The following is a 15,814-nucleotide window of genomic DNA, read 5'->3' as shown; positions in this document are numbered from 1 at the left end:
ATAAAAATGATCATTAGATGTTGTTTTTATGAGGGAAAATGATCACGTTCATAAGATTCACCAAAGTTTGACCTATAACCTGTGATTTTGAATGCAAACTAAGATATTTACAGTTCATATTCATAAATAATGACTCGATCCAAGGAAGTGGCAAGTTGAACCAACAAAAACGGAGTTATATTGAAGAAACTACGGCTAAAACAAAATTGGGTATCCGAAGCTAGTTTAGCTACGAAATTAATTGGAGTAAAACTAAACTAATCATATCTTTGCTAATTAATATGATATTTTATATATATTTACTTAAGATTTGATTTTATATATTTCAGGACCACCCGTAAACAACACGAGAAGATTAATCATAAGACCTCATGATTGTACGCAACACGTCATTTGACAACACGGTACTTTATGTACGCAACACGTCATTTGACAACATGGTACCATGGGTCGAGATTAATTCTAATCAATACGAATACGATGGGGTCTTTATTTATTTTATTGAGCAACTAATTGTGGACCACTAACATCGGACTAATAAATATTAAAAGTATTATAAGTATATATATATGTAACGATTACTTGAAAAGAAAATATGTTGATATAATATATATATGGTTAGGTTCGTGATATCTATCGGAGACCAAGTCGAGTTAAATACCTTCAAGGCAAAAGTGAGTATATAGTCCCACTTTTAAACTCTAAATATTTCGGGATGAGAATACATGCATTTTATGATTTACGTTATGGACACAAGTGATTAAAAATATATATTCTACGTTGAGTTGTACCACTAGCATACTTCCCTGTAACTTGGTAACTACTATTTACATACGGAATTGTAAACGCGAATCCTGTTGATAGATCTATCGGGCCTGACAACCCCAACCGGACTGGACGACCAGTAATCAACGGTTGCACAGTACTTCGTTTCGGTGACTACACTTGGTACGGTGTAGTAAGATTTCATAATAAAGGGAATATGCGACGTTGATTAAATGTTAAGTATGGTTATCAAGTGCTCAACAACTTAGAATATTTTTATTAAAACGTTTATATATGAAATCTTGTGGTCTATATTTATAACGCTGCCGGCATTAAACCTATATCTCACCAACTTTATGTTGACGTTTTAAGCATGTTTATTCTCAGGTGATAACTAAAAGCTTCCGCTGCAACATGTTGAATTTAAGCAAGATCTTGAGTATGCATATTTGTGTCAAAAATAAAACTGCATATCGGAGAAGTTGTAATGTAAAATACGTTGGAAATCATGTTGTTATCATCACATGTAAAGTTTGTAAGGCTAAGGTTATCGCTAAACGATAATCATTATTATGTTGTTTAAACCTTGTATTTGTAATAAAAGTTATGGTTTGTATTGTAAAAACGAATGCAGTTTTTGAAAAATGTCGCATATAGAGGTCAATACCTCGCGATGAAATCATATGTTATTGTATTCGTCCTTGTGGTTAAGGCCGGGTTATGACATGTGGTATCAGAGCGTTGGTCTTATAGAACCATAAAATTTGCATTAGTGTGTCTTATCGAGTTTGTTAGGATGCATTAGTGAGTCTGGACTTTGACCGTGTTTAATTTCGAAAACTATTGCTTATCCTTGTTGGTTAAAAATTAATATGTAAATATTATGTGGTACTAACATGCTAGTTGTTATGTGATAGATGTCTGGCTTAGAACTTGTTATCACATTCAGCGACTCCGAACCAGAATCTTCAGATGGTGTTCCAGTCATTAACCTATCCGATGATGAAAACGACACCTTTGGGGAAGACTCACAATTTTCGGATGAATCAATTGAAGAGGAACCGGAAAGTGATCCTGAGGAGGATGAAATACAGGAAATTACGAAAGACAAGTTTGAAAGAGGAAAGAAACGAAAGGCTACGAATTGGAAAATTCAAATCCCAAGTTTAGTGAAGATGTTGTGGCACCAACTCCACCAGACACTTCCACCCCTATTCCCGCTATTCCTATTAGTTCTATCCCGGCATCCAGTTCTCCAGCCCCTCAGCCAAAACGCAAGGAGACAGTCAAGATAACCTTTAAGTGATTTCTTTGAACACAAACGTTTTGGGTTAAATGATGCGCTGTTGTTTTAAACCATGGGATCATATAACGTTTTGTATAATATTACTAGTGTGGTTTGCTTAATGTTTGATGTAAGATAAGCATATGTAAAATAGTGAAGTGTGAAATGCAATAATTTTCCATGGTTGAGTATTATTTGGAATATAGTAATTAATTTATGTACTAAGCTATTAAGTATGAACTTTAACGGGTAGGTACTACCCTAGATATAATTATAAAACGCTAATAAGAAGAAAAGACTTTTATAATAATAACTGGTTCATATTATTAATAAGCTACGATGTACTGTAAATACATACTACATCTATAATATTCCATGTAAATAATTATTTTTCTCATTCTTATTGAAGATTATGGCGCGATTGAACCGAATGACGGAACAAGAAATCGAGGAACTCATCAATCAGCGAGTGGACGACAGAATGTTATGGGTCGAGGCTGTGAGAGGTGCTGCAGTTAACCCAAATCCTCGTGTGGGATGTACTTACAAACTTTTCAAGGTTGCAAGCCCTCATCATTCAGTGGAACAGAAGGACCGGTCGGTTTAACCCGGTGGATCGAAAAGATTGAGTCTGTGTTTAAAATCAGTGGTTGTATTGAGAAGGACATGACCAAGTATGCATCGTGCACCTTACAAGATAGTGCACTCACGTGGTGGAAAAACTATGTGAAGGCCGTAGGAGGAGATGTAGCTTATGATACTCCCTGGAAAGAATTCAAAACAATGCTAATCAACGAGTATTGTCCAAGGAACGAAGTTAGGAAGTTGGAAGCTGAATTACGAAGCCTGAAAGTTGTTGGTACTGAACTCACCAACTACAATCAGCGATTCATGGAATTAGCTTTGCTATGTCCCGAATTGGTACCAACCGAAGAACGGAAGATAGAACTGTACAAAGATGGTTTGCCTAAAAATGTCAAAGCAAATGTTACAGCATCGAATCCCAAGACTATTCACGAAGCCATCACCATGGCAAACGAGTTGATGGACCAGATTATTCTGGATAAGAACACTGATGTCAAGACATCAGAAAACAAAAGAAAGTGGGAAGGTAATCAACAATCCAACAAGAAACAAGAAACCACGCAAGGTGCGGGTAGTGGTTCAAGCTCTGGTTACAAAGGAAGAAATCCTTTATGTAACAGATGCCACAAACATCACTCTAGTTATTGTAATGTGGTGTGCGATAATTGTAATCGAAGGGGTCATCTTGCTGAAGATTGTAGGATTCATGTTACAAATACCAATGGCACCAAGACTCCTGCCACCAATGCAAATAGAACTGCCTTGGCCACTGTTACTTGTTATGGGTGTGGGAAACAGGGTTATTATAAGAGCCAGTGCCCGAATCCAGAGAAGAATAACTGATCTGCACGTGGAAAAGCATTTATTATTAATGCTAGAGAGGCGTGTGAAGACCCGGAGCTTGTTACGGGTACGTTTGTCATTAATAACTTATCAGCATCTATTATATTTGATACTGGTGCCGATAGAAGTTACGTGTGTAGAGACTTTTATGCTAAATTGAATTGTTCATCATTACCTCTAGATGCTAAGTACATGATTGAGTTAGCTAATGGTAAACTAATTAAAGCCGATAAAATTTGCCGTGATTGTAAAATAAATTTAGCCGGAGAAACATTTAAGATTGATTTGATACCCATATAATTAGAAAGTTTTGACGTAATTATCGGCATGGACTAGATGTCCAAAGTAGGATTCGAAGTGGTGTGTGCTGAAAAGGCAATTCGTATTCCTCGAAAGGATAAATCAATGATAATGATTTACGGAGATAAAGGTAACCTAAACCTAAATCTCATTAGCTGTTTGAAAGCTCGAAAGTGTTTAGAAAAGGGATGTTATGCCATCCTAGCACATGTAAAGAAAGTTGAAGAAAAGGAGAAGAATATTAACGATGTAAATGTAGTAAGAGACTTTCCCGATGTATTTCCAGAAGACTTACCGGGACTACCTCCTTTCAGGTCTGTAGAATTTCAAATATATCTTGTACTAGGAGCTGCACCGGTTGCTCGTGCTCCATATAGACTTGCACCGTCCGAGTTAAAAGAACTTAAGAGTCAGTTAAAAGAATTACTGGACCAAGGATTCATACGACTAAGTACTTCACCGTGGGGAGCTCCAATTTTATTTGTTAAAAAGAAAGATAGATCTTTTAGGATGTGTATAGATTATTGTGAATTAAATAAGTTAACTATCAAGAATAGGTATCCACTACCGAGAATTGATGACTTATTTGATCAACTGCAAGGATCATGTGTGTACTCGAAAATCGACTTAAGATCGGGCTATCATCAACTACGTGTCAAAGAAGAAGATATTCCGAAAACTGATTTCCGGACATGCTACGGTCATTACGAATTTTTAGTCATGCCGTTTGGATTGACGAATGCGCCAGCTGTATTCATGGACCTCCTGAATCGAGTTTGTAGTCCGTATCTAGATAAGTTTGTTATCGTTTTCATTCACGATATTCTTATCTATTCCAAGAGTGAGCAAGAGCATGAGCAGCATTTAAGGTTGGTATTAGAATTGTTAAGAAAAGAACAGTTATGCCCCAAATTTTCTAAGTGTGCGTTTTGGTTGAAAGAAGTGCAATTTCTTGGCCACATTGTTAGCAGCAAAGGAATTCAGGTTGACCCAGCTAAAATTGAGGCCATTGAAAAATGGGAGACTCCTAAGACACCAATGCAGATACGCCAATTTTTGGGTTTAGCCGGTTATTATAGAAGGTTTATTCAAGATTTTTCCCGAATAGCTAAGCCGTTGACAGCGTTAACGCAAAAAGGGAAGAAGTACGAATGGACTTCTGAGCCAGAGAGTGCATTTCAATTACTGAAGAAGAAGTTGACTACAGCACCTATTTTATCGTTACCTGAAGGGAACGATGATTTTGAGATATATTGTGACGCTTCGCGACAAGGTTTTGGTTGCGTCCTTATGCAACGAAAGAAAGTTATTGCGTACGCATCCCGACAATTGAAGATTCACGAGCGAAATTATACGACGCATGATTTAGAATTGGGAGCAGTAGTGTTTGCATTGAAGATATGGAGACACTATTTATATGGGGTTAAATGCACTGTGTTTACCGATCATAAAAGCCTTCAACATATTTTTGATCAGAAACAGCTGAACATGAGGCAACGTAGGTGGGTCGAGCTGATAAATGACTATGATTGTGAAATTTACTATCATCCCGGGAAAGCGAATGTAGTGGCCGACGCTCTAAGCAGAAAGGAACGGGAACCAATTCGAGTACGAGCGATGAACATAAAAATTCGCATGAATCTCAACTCACAAATCAAAGAGGCTCAACGAGAAGCTCTTACTAAAGAAAACATAGGAAATGAAATAATGAAGAAGTATGAGAAGCAACTCGTTGTACCGGAAGACGGAATTCGATATTTTGCAAACCGTATTTGGGTACCGAAGTTGGGTGGATTAAGGAAGTTGATATTGAATGAGGCGCATAAGACAAGATACTCGATACATCCTGGGGTTATGACACCATTTGGGTAATAGTTGATCGTCTCACCAAATCTGCACATTTCTTGCCTATAAAGGAAATGGATAGAATGGAGAAACTATTACGATTATACATAAAGGAAATTGTTTCAAGGCATGGAATACCTATTTCCATTATATTTGATCGTGATAGTAGATTTACATCAAAGTTCTGGCAATCACTACAGGAGGCACTGGGAACTCGTTTGGATATGAGCACCGCATATCATCCGCAAACTGAAGGGCAGAGTGAAAGAACAATTCAGACTCTTGAAGACATGCTCAGGGCATGTGTGATCGATTTTGGAAACGGATGGGATAAATATCTACCATTAGCAGAATTCTCGTATAATAATAGTTATCATGCGAGCATTAAAGCTGCACCATTCGAAGCACTGTATGGAAGGAAGTGTAGATCCCCTATCTATTGGAATGAAGTGGGAGATCGACGATTAACTGGTCCCGAGATCATACACGAAACTACTGAGAATATAGTACAAATCAAGGAGAGATTGAAAACAGCCCGTAGTCGCCAAAAGAGCTACGCCGATGTCCGAAGGAAACCATTAGAGTTTCAGATCGGTGACATGGTTATGCTAAAGGTGTCACCTTGGAAAGGTGTAATACGTTTCGGTAAAAGGGGTAAACTGAACCCAAGGTATGTAGGCCCGTTCAAGATTATCGAACGCATTGGACCGGTAGCTTATCGACTCGAGTTACCACAACAGCTCACTGGAGTACATAATACATTTCACGTCTCAAACCTTAAGAAATGTCTTGCAAAGGAAGATCTCACCATTTCTCTTGAAGAAATCCAAGTCGACGAGAACCTACAATTCATAGAAGAACCAGTCGAAATCATGGACCGTGAAGTTAAACGGCTCAAGCAGAGCAACATACCAATCGTTAAGGTTCGTTGGAATGCTCGAAGGGGCCCCGAGTTTACTTGGGAATGAGAGGATCAGATGAAACAAAATTACCCACATTTGTTTCCCGATGACGCAAAATAGGTACAATTTTAAAATTTCGGGACGAAATTTATTTAACGGGTAGGTATTGTAACGACCCGGATTTTTCAAATCGTTTTATACTTATGAGATTAATATTTATATAAATTAAACCTTACCAACATGATAAGCAATCTAAATTGTTGAGACTTATATTTTTGAAAAGAATTTTACACAACGTTTGACCGTCCAATTTGACCGATGATATCACGAACTATATAACATACGATAATTATATGTTTAGGTATATATACGTATTTATATATATTTAACATGATCTAAGGATGGTTTAACATCTCATTGTGTACTAATAACAATGAGTTATAAGTATATTTTGAAACTACTAACTTAAGTTTTCAAAACGATAACTATACGTAACGTTCTTTGACATAAATACTTAAAACTTATAATACTTATACAAGTATCGTATAGATATGTATTTAATCACTTTTAAAGGTTTATATACATAAAACAGTAAAAGTATATTCACAAAAGATAGCTATATTTGAATTCTCGTTCCGTTTTCTCAAGATTTTTATACGTACATCTAGGGTATATGTACACGTATCATACCCAACTTCTATACGTATTTACTATTAGTATATACACAATCAATCAACATTTTAATCAACCATGTTACTGCCCTAAAGGAGAGGTAACTACTTTTGTAAGATAGTATGACAATTTCACAAGATTACAAGTTAGGAAATTTGTCCATGTCTCCCCCATAATCACGTTTTTATGGCTTTATATACCTCTTCCATTTTCAATTTTTACTACATCATTTCTCTAGCTAGGAACACACACTTATAAGCCTCATGCATCCCTAAGAAATCCATCAAAAATCCTCTCAAGAATCACCTTAATAACCACCATATCAAGATCAAACAAAAACACTACAAGATACTACTTTCATTTCAAGTTTATGTCCTAAGTTGCTTCCAATCTTTCAATCCCACTCCACCACTCTTTTGGTTCTAGGATTTTTCTTATCTTTTGCAGTAACTTTGTCCAAGTAACTTGAGGTAGTAACCTTATTCATAATCTTATTTCAATTCATATTCATATAGCTATCTTATTTTGTGATATAAAATTTTAACAACAAGAACATAGTTTGAATGATTTCAAACTTGTTCGCAAACTAAATAGATCCTTCTAACTTATATTTTAAAACACTTCAAGACCTGTAATATATCATAAGGATATGCTAACTTAACAAGATACAACTTGATTTTACAAAGAACACCTTAAAACTAAATCTACGTCGTCGGGGTGCAATCGGGGGCTGTTTTGGGTTGGATAATTAAAAACCATCTTGAACTTTGAATTGGAAGTTCATGTTCTGGAAAAATGATATTTCTTATGAATATGTTAACACATAAAAATTTCATGGTTTAATTCAAAGTATAAGTATTTTTATAAAAATGATCATTAGATGTTGTTTTTATGAGGGAAAATGATCACGTTCATAAGATTCACCAAAGTTTGACCTATAACCTGTGATTTTGAATGCAAACTAAGATATTTACAGTTCATATTCATAAATAATGACTCGATCCAAGGAAGTGGCAAGTTGAACCAACAAAAACGGAGTTATATTGAAGAAACTACGGCTAAAACAAAATTGGGTATCCGAAGCTAGTTTAGCTACGAAATTAATTGGAGTAAAACTAAACTAATCATATCTTTGCTAATTAATATGATATTTTATATATATTTACTTAAGATTTGATTTTATATATTTCAGGACCACCCGTAAACAACACGAGAAGATTAATCATAAGACCTCATGATTGTACGCAACACGTCATTTGACAACACGGTACTTTATGTACGCAACACGTCATTTGACAACATGGTACCATGGGTCGAGATTAATTCTAATCAATACGAATACGATGGGGTCTTTATTTATTTTATTGAGCAACTAATTGTGGACCACTAACATCGGACTAATAAATATTAAAAGTATTATAAGTATATATATATGTAACGATTACTTGAAAAGAAAATATGTTGATATAATATATATATGGTTAGGTTCGTGATATCTATCGGAGACCAAGTCGAGTTAAATACCTTCAAGGCAAAAGTGAGTATATAGTCCCACTTTTAAACTCTAAATATTTCGGGATGAGAATACATGCATTTTATGATTTACGTTATGGACACAAGTGATTAAAAATATATATTCTACGTTGAGTTGTACCACTAGCATACTTCCCTGTAACTTGGTAACTACTATTTACATACGGAATTGTAAACGCGAATCCTGTTGATAGATCTATCGGGCCTGACAACCCCAACCGGACTGGACGACCAGTAATCAACGGTTGCACAGTACTTCGTTTCGGTGACTACACTTGGTACGGTGTAGTAAGATTTCATAATAAAGGGAATATGCGACGTTGATTAAATGTTAAGTATGGTTATCAAGTGCTCAACAACTTAGAATATTTTTATTAAAACGTTTATATATGAAATCTTGTGGTCTATATTTATAACGTTGCCGGCATTAAACCTATATCTCACCAACTTTATGTTGACGTTTTAAGCATGTTTATTCTCAGGTGATAACTAAAAGCTTCCGCTGCAACATGTTGAATTTAAGCAAGATCTTGAGTATGCATATTTGTGTCAAAAATAAAACTGCATATCGGAGAAGTTGTAATGTAAAATACGTTGGAAATCATGTTGTTATCATCACATGTAAAGTTTGTAAGGCTAAGGTTATCGCTAAACGATAATCATTATTATGTTGTTTAAACCTTGTATTTGTAATAAAAGTTATGGTTTGTATTGTAAAAACGAATGCAGTTTTTGAAAAATGTCGCATATAGAGGTCAATACCTCGCGATGAAATCATATGTTATTGTATTCGTCCTTGTGGTTAAGGCCGGGTTATGACATGTGGTATCAGAGCGTTGGTCTTATAGAACCATAAAATTTGCATTAGTGTGTCTTATCGAGTTTGTTAGGATGCATTAGTGAGTCTGGACTTTGACCGTGTTTAATTTCGAAAACTATTGCTTATCCTTGTTGGTTAAAAATTAATATGTAAATATTATGTGGTACTAACATGCTAGTTGTTATGTGATAGATGTCTGGCTTAGAACTTGTTATCACATTCAGCGACTCCGAACCAGAATCTTCAGATGGTGTTCCAGTCATTAACCTATCCGATGATGAAAACGACACCTTTGGGGAAGACTCACAATTTTCGGATGAATCAATTGAAGAGGAACCGGAAAGTGATCCTGAGGAGGATGAAATACAGGAAATTACGAAAGACAAGTTTGAAAGAGGAAAGAAACGAAAGGCTACGAATTGGAAAATTCAAATCCCAAGTTTAGTGAAGATGTTGTGGCACCAACTCCACCAGACACTTCCACCCCTATTCCCGCTATTCCTATTAGTTCTATCCCGGCATCCAGTTCTCCAGCCCCTCAGCCAAAACGCAAGGAGACAGTCAAGATAACCTTTAAGTGATTTCTTTGAACACAAACGTTTTGGGTTAAATGATGCGCTGTTGTTTTAAACCATGGGATCATATAACGTTTTGTATAATATTACTAGTGTGGTTTGCTTAATGTTTGATGTAAGATAAGCATATGTAAAATAGTGAAGTGTGAAATGCAATAATTTTCCATGGTTGAGTATTATTTGGAATATAGTAATTAATTTATGTACTAAGCTATTAAGTATGAACTTTAACGGGTAGGTACTACCCTAGATATAATTATAAAACGCTAATAAGAAGAAAAGACTTTTATAATAATAACTGGTTCATATTATTAATAAGCTACGATGTACTGTAAATACATACTACATCTATAATATTCCATGTAAATAATTATTTTTCTCATTCTTATTGAAGATTATGGCGCGATTAAACCGAATGACGGAACAAGAAATCGAGGAACTCATCAATCAGCGAGTGGACGACAGAATGTTATGGGTCGAGGCTGTGAGAGGTGCTGCAGTTAACCCAAATCCTCGTGTGGGATGTACTTACAAACTTTTCAAGGTTGCAAGCCCTCATCATTCAGTGGAACAGAAGGACCGGTCGGTTTAACCCGGTGGATCGAAAAGATTGAGTCTGTGTTTAAAATCAGTGGTTGTATTGAGAAGGACATGACCAAGTATGCATCGTGCACCTTACAAGATAGTGCACTCACGTGGTGGAAAAACTATGTGAAGGCCGTAGGAGGAGATGTAGCTTATGATACTCCCTGGAAAGAATTCAAAACAATGCTAATCAACGAGTATTGTCCAAGGAACGAAGTTAGGAAGTTGGAAGCTGAATTACGAAGCCTGAAAGTTGTTGGTACTGAACTCACCAACTACAATCAGCGATTCATGGAATTAGCTTTGCTATGTCCCGAATTGGTACCAACCGAAGAACGGAAGATAGAACTGTACAAAGATGGTTTGCCTAAAAATGTCAAAGCAAATGTTACAGCATCGAATCCCAAGACTATTCACGAAGCCATCACCATGGCAAACGAGTTGATGGACCAGATTATTCTGGATAAGAACACTGATGTCAAGACATCAGAAAACAAAAGAAAGTGGGAAGGTAATCAACAATCCAACAAGAAACAAGAAACCACGCAAGGTGCGGGTAGTGGTTCAAGCTCTGGTTACAAAGGAAGAAATCCTTTATGTAACAGATGCCACAAACATCACTCTAGTTATTGTAATGTGGTGTGCGATAATTGTAATCGAAGGGGTCATCTTGCTGAAGATTGTAGGATTCATGTTACAAATACCAATGGCACCAAGACTCCTGCCACCAATGCAAATAGAACTGCCTTGGCCACTGTTACTTGTTATGGGTGTGGGAAACAGGGTTATTATAAGAGCCAGTGCCCGAATCCAGAGAAGAATAACTGATCTGCACGTGGAAAAGCATTTATTATTAATGCTAGAGAGGCGTGTGAAGACCCGGAGCTTGTTACGGGTACGTTTGTCATTAATAACTTATCAGCATCTATTATATTTGATACTGGTGCCGATAGAAGTTACGTGTGTAGAGACTTTTATGCTAAATTGAATTGTTCATCATTACCTCTAGATGCTAAGTACATGATTGAGTTAGCTAATGGTAAACTAATTAAAGCCGATAAAATTTGCCGTGATTGTAAAATAAATTTAGCCGGAGAAACATTTAAGATTGATTTGATACCCATATAATTAGAAAGTTTTGACGTAATTATCGGCATGGACTAGATGTCCAAAGTAGGATTCGAAGTGGTGTGTGCTGAAAAGGCAATTCGTATTCCTCGAAAGGATAAATCAATGATAATGATTTACGGAGATAAAGGTAACCTAAACCTAAATCTCATTAGCTGTTTGAAAGCTCGAAAGTGTTTAGAAAAGGGATGTTATGCCATCCTAGCACATGTAAAGAAAGTTGAAGAAAAGGAGAAGAATATTAACGATGTAAATGTAGTAAGAGACTTTCCCGATGTATTTCCAGAAGACTTACCGGGACTACCTCCTTTCAGGTCTGTAGAATTTCAAATATATCTTGTACTAGGAGCTGCACCGGTTGCTCGTGCTCCATATAGACTTGCACCGTCCGAGTTAAAAGAACTTAAGAGTCAGTTAAAAGAATTACTGGACCAAGGATTCATACGACTAAGTACTTCACCGTGGGGAGCTCCAATTTTATTTGTTAAAAAGAAAGATAGATCTTTTAGGATGTGTATAGATTATTGTGAATTAAATAAGTTAACTATCAAGAATAGGTATCCACTACCGAGAATTGATGACTTATTTGATCAACTGCAAGGATCATGTGTGTACTCGAAAATCGACTTAAGATCGGGCTATCATCAACTACGTGTCAAAGAAGAAGATATTCCGAAAACTGATTTCCGGACACGCTACGGTCATTACGAATTTTTAGTCATGCCGTTTGGATTGACGAATGCGCCAGCTGTATTCATGGACCTCCTGAATCGAGTTTGTAGTCCGTATCTAGATAAGTTTGTTATCGTTTTCATTCACGATATTCTTATCTATTCCAAGAGTGAGCAAGAGCATGAGCAGCATTTAAGGTTGGTATTAGAATTGTTAAGAAAAGAACAGTTATGCCCCAAATTTTCTAAGTGTGCGTTTTGGTTGAAAGAAGTGCAATTTCTTGGCCACATTGTTAGCAGCAAAGGAATTCAGGTTGACCCAGCTAAAATTGAGGCCATTGAAAAATGGGAGACTCCTAAGACACCAATGCAGATACGCCAATTTTTGGGTTTAGCCGGTTATTATAGAAGGTTTATTCAAGATTTTTCCCGAATAGCTAAGCCGTTGACAGCGTTAACGCAAAAAGGGAAGAAGTACGAATGGACTTCTGAGCCAGAGAGTGCATTTCAATTACTGAAGAAGAAGTTGACTACAGCACCTATTTTATCGTTACCTGAAGGGAACGATGATTTTGAGATATATTGTGACGCTTCGCGACAAGGTTTTGGTTGCGTCCTTATGCAACGAAAGAAAGTTATTGCGTACGCATCCCGACAATTGAAGATTCACGAGCGAAATTATACGACGCATGATTTAGAATTGGGAGCAGTAGTGTTTGCATTGAAGATATGGAGACACTATTTATATGGGGTTAAATGCACTGTGTTTACCGATCATAAAAGCCTTCAACATATTTTTGATCAGAAACAGCTGAACATGAGGCAACGTAGGTGGGTCGAGCTGATAAATGACTATGATTGTGAAATTTACTATCATCCCGGGAAAGCGAATGTAGTGGCCGACGCTCTAAGCAGAAAGGAACGGGAACCAATTCGAGTACGAGCGATGAACATAAAAATTCGCATGAATGTCAACTCAGAAATCAAAGAGGCTCAACGAGAAGCTCTTACTAAAGAAAACATAGGAAATGAAATAATGAAGAAGTATGAGAAGCAACTCGTTATACCGGAAGACGGAATTCGATATTTTGCAAACCGTATTTGGGTACCGAAGTTGGGTGGATTAAGGAAGTTGATATTGAATGAGGCGCATAAGACAAGATACTCGATACATCCTGGAATTGGAAAGATGTACCAAGATCTTAAGACGCATTATTGGTGGCCTAATTTAAAGACAGACGTTGCAACATATGTTGGAGAATGTTTAACTTGTTCCAAAGTTAAAGCAGAACACCAGAAGCCGTCAGGGTTACTTCAACAACCAGAAATCCCAGAATGGAAATGGGATGGTATTACCATGGATTTCATCACGAAGTTACCTAAGACTGCCTGGGGTTATGACACCATTTGGGTAATAGTTGACCGTCTCACCAAATCTGCACATTTCTTGCCTATAAAGGAAATGGATAGAATGGAGAAACTATTACGATTATACATAAAGGAAATTGTTTCAAGGCATGGAATACCTATTTCCATTATATCCGATCGTGATAGTAGATTTACATCAAAGTTCTGGCAATCACTACAGGAGGCACTGGGAACTCGTTTGGATATGAGCACCACATATCATCTGCAAACTGACGGGCAGAGTGAAAGAACAATTCAGACTCTTGAAGACATGCTCAGGGCATGTGTGATCAATTTTGGAAATGGATGGGATAAATATCTACCATTAGCAGAATTCTCGTATAGTAATAGTTATCATGCGAGCATTAAAGCTGCACCATTCGAAGCACTGTATGGAAGGAAGTGTAGATCCCCTATCTGTTGGAATGAAGTGGGAGATCGACGATTAACTGGTCCCGAGATCATACACGAAACTACTGAGAAGATAGTACAAATCAAGGAGAGATTGAAAACAGCCCGTAGTTGCCAAAAGAGCTACGCCGATGTCCGAAGGAAACCATTAGAGTTTCAGATCGGTGACATGGTTATGCTAAAGGTGTCACCTTGGAAAGATGTAATACATTTTGGTAAAAGGGGTAAACTGAACCCAAGGTATGTAGGCCCGTTCAAGATTATCGAACGCATTGGACCGGTAGCTTATCGACTCGAGTTACCACAACAACTCGCTGGAGTACATAATACATTTCACGTCTCAAACTTTAAGAAATGTCTTGCAAAGGAAGATCTCACCATTCCTCTTGAAGAAATCCAAGTCGACGAGAACCTACAATTCATAGAAGAACCAGTCGAAATCATGGACCGTGAAGTTAAATGGCTCAAGCAGAGCAACATACCAATCGTTAAGGTTCGTTGGAATGCTCGAAGGGGTCCCGAGTTTACTTGGGAATGAGAGGATCAGATGAAACAAAAGTACCCACATTTGTTTCCCGATGACGCAAAATAGGTACAATTTTAAAATTTTGGGACGAAATTTATTTAACGGGTAGGTACTGTAACGACCCCAATTTTTCCGATCGTTTTATACTTATGAGATTAATATTTACATAAATTAAACCTTACCAACATGATAAGCAATCTAAATTGTTGAGACTTATGTTTTTGAAAAGAATTTTACACAACGTTTGACCATCCAATTTGACCGATGATATCATGAACTATATAACATACGATAATTATACGTTTAGGTATATATACATATTTATATATATTTAACATGATCTAAGGATCTTTTAACATCTCATTGTGTACTAATAACAATGAGTTATAAGTATATTTTGAAACTACTAACTTAAGTTTTCAAAACGATAACTATACGTAACGTTCTTTGACATAAATACTTAAAACTTATAATACTTATACAAGTATCGTATAGATATGTATTTAATCACTTTTAAAGGTTTATATACATAAAAAATAAAAGTATATTCACAAAAGATAGCTATATTTGAATTCTCGTTCTATTTTCTCAAGATTTTTATACGTACATCTAGGGTATATGTACCCGTATCATACCCAACTTCTATACGTATTTACTATTAGTATATACACATCAAATCAACATTTTAATCAACCATGTTACTGCCCTAAAGGAGAGGTAACTACTTTTGTAAGATAGTATGACAATTTCACAAGATTACAAGTTAGGAAATTTGTCCATGTCTCCCCCATAATCACGTTTTTTATGGCTTTATATACCTCTTCCATTTTCAATTTTTACTACATCATTTCTCTAGCTAGGAACACACACTTATAAGCCTCATGCATCCCTAAGAAATCCAGCAAAAATCCTCTCAAGAATCACCTTAATAACCACCATATCAAGATCAAACAAAAACACT

This window comes from Rutidosis leptorrhynchoides, chromosome 4 (assembly GCF_046630445.1).
Source record: "Rutidosis leptorrhynchoides isolate AG116_Rl617_1_P2 chromosome 4, CSIRO_AGI_Rlap_v1, whole genome shotgun sequence".
Lineage (NCBI taxonomy): Eukaryota > Viridiplantae > Streptophyta > Magnoliopsida > Asterales > Asteraceae > Rutidosis > Rutidosis leptorrhynchoides.
Note: the sequence above shows the minus strand (reverse complement) of the source record.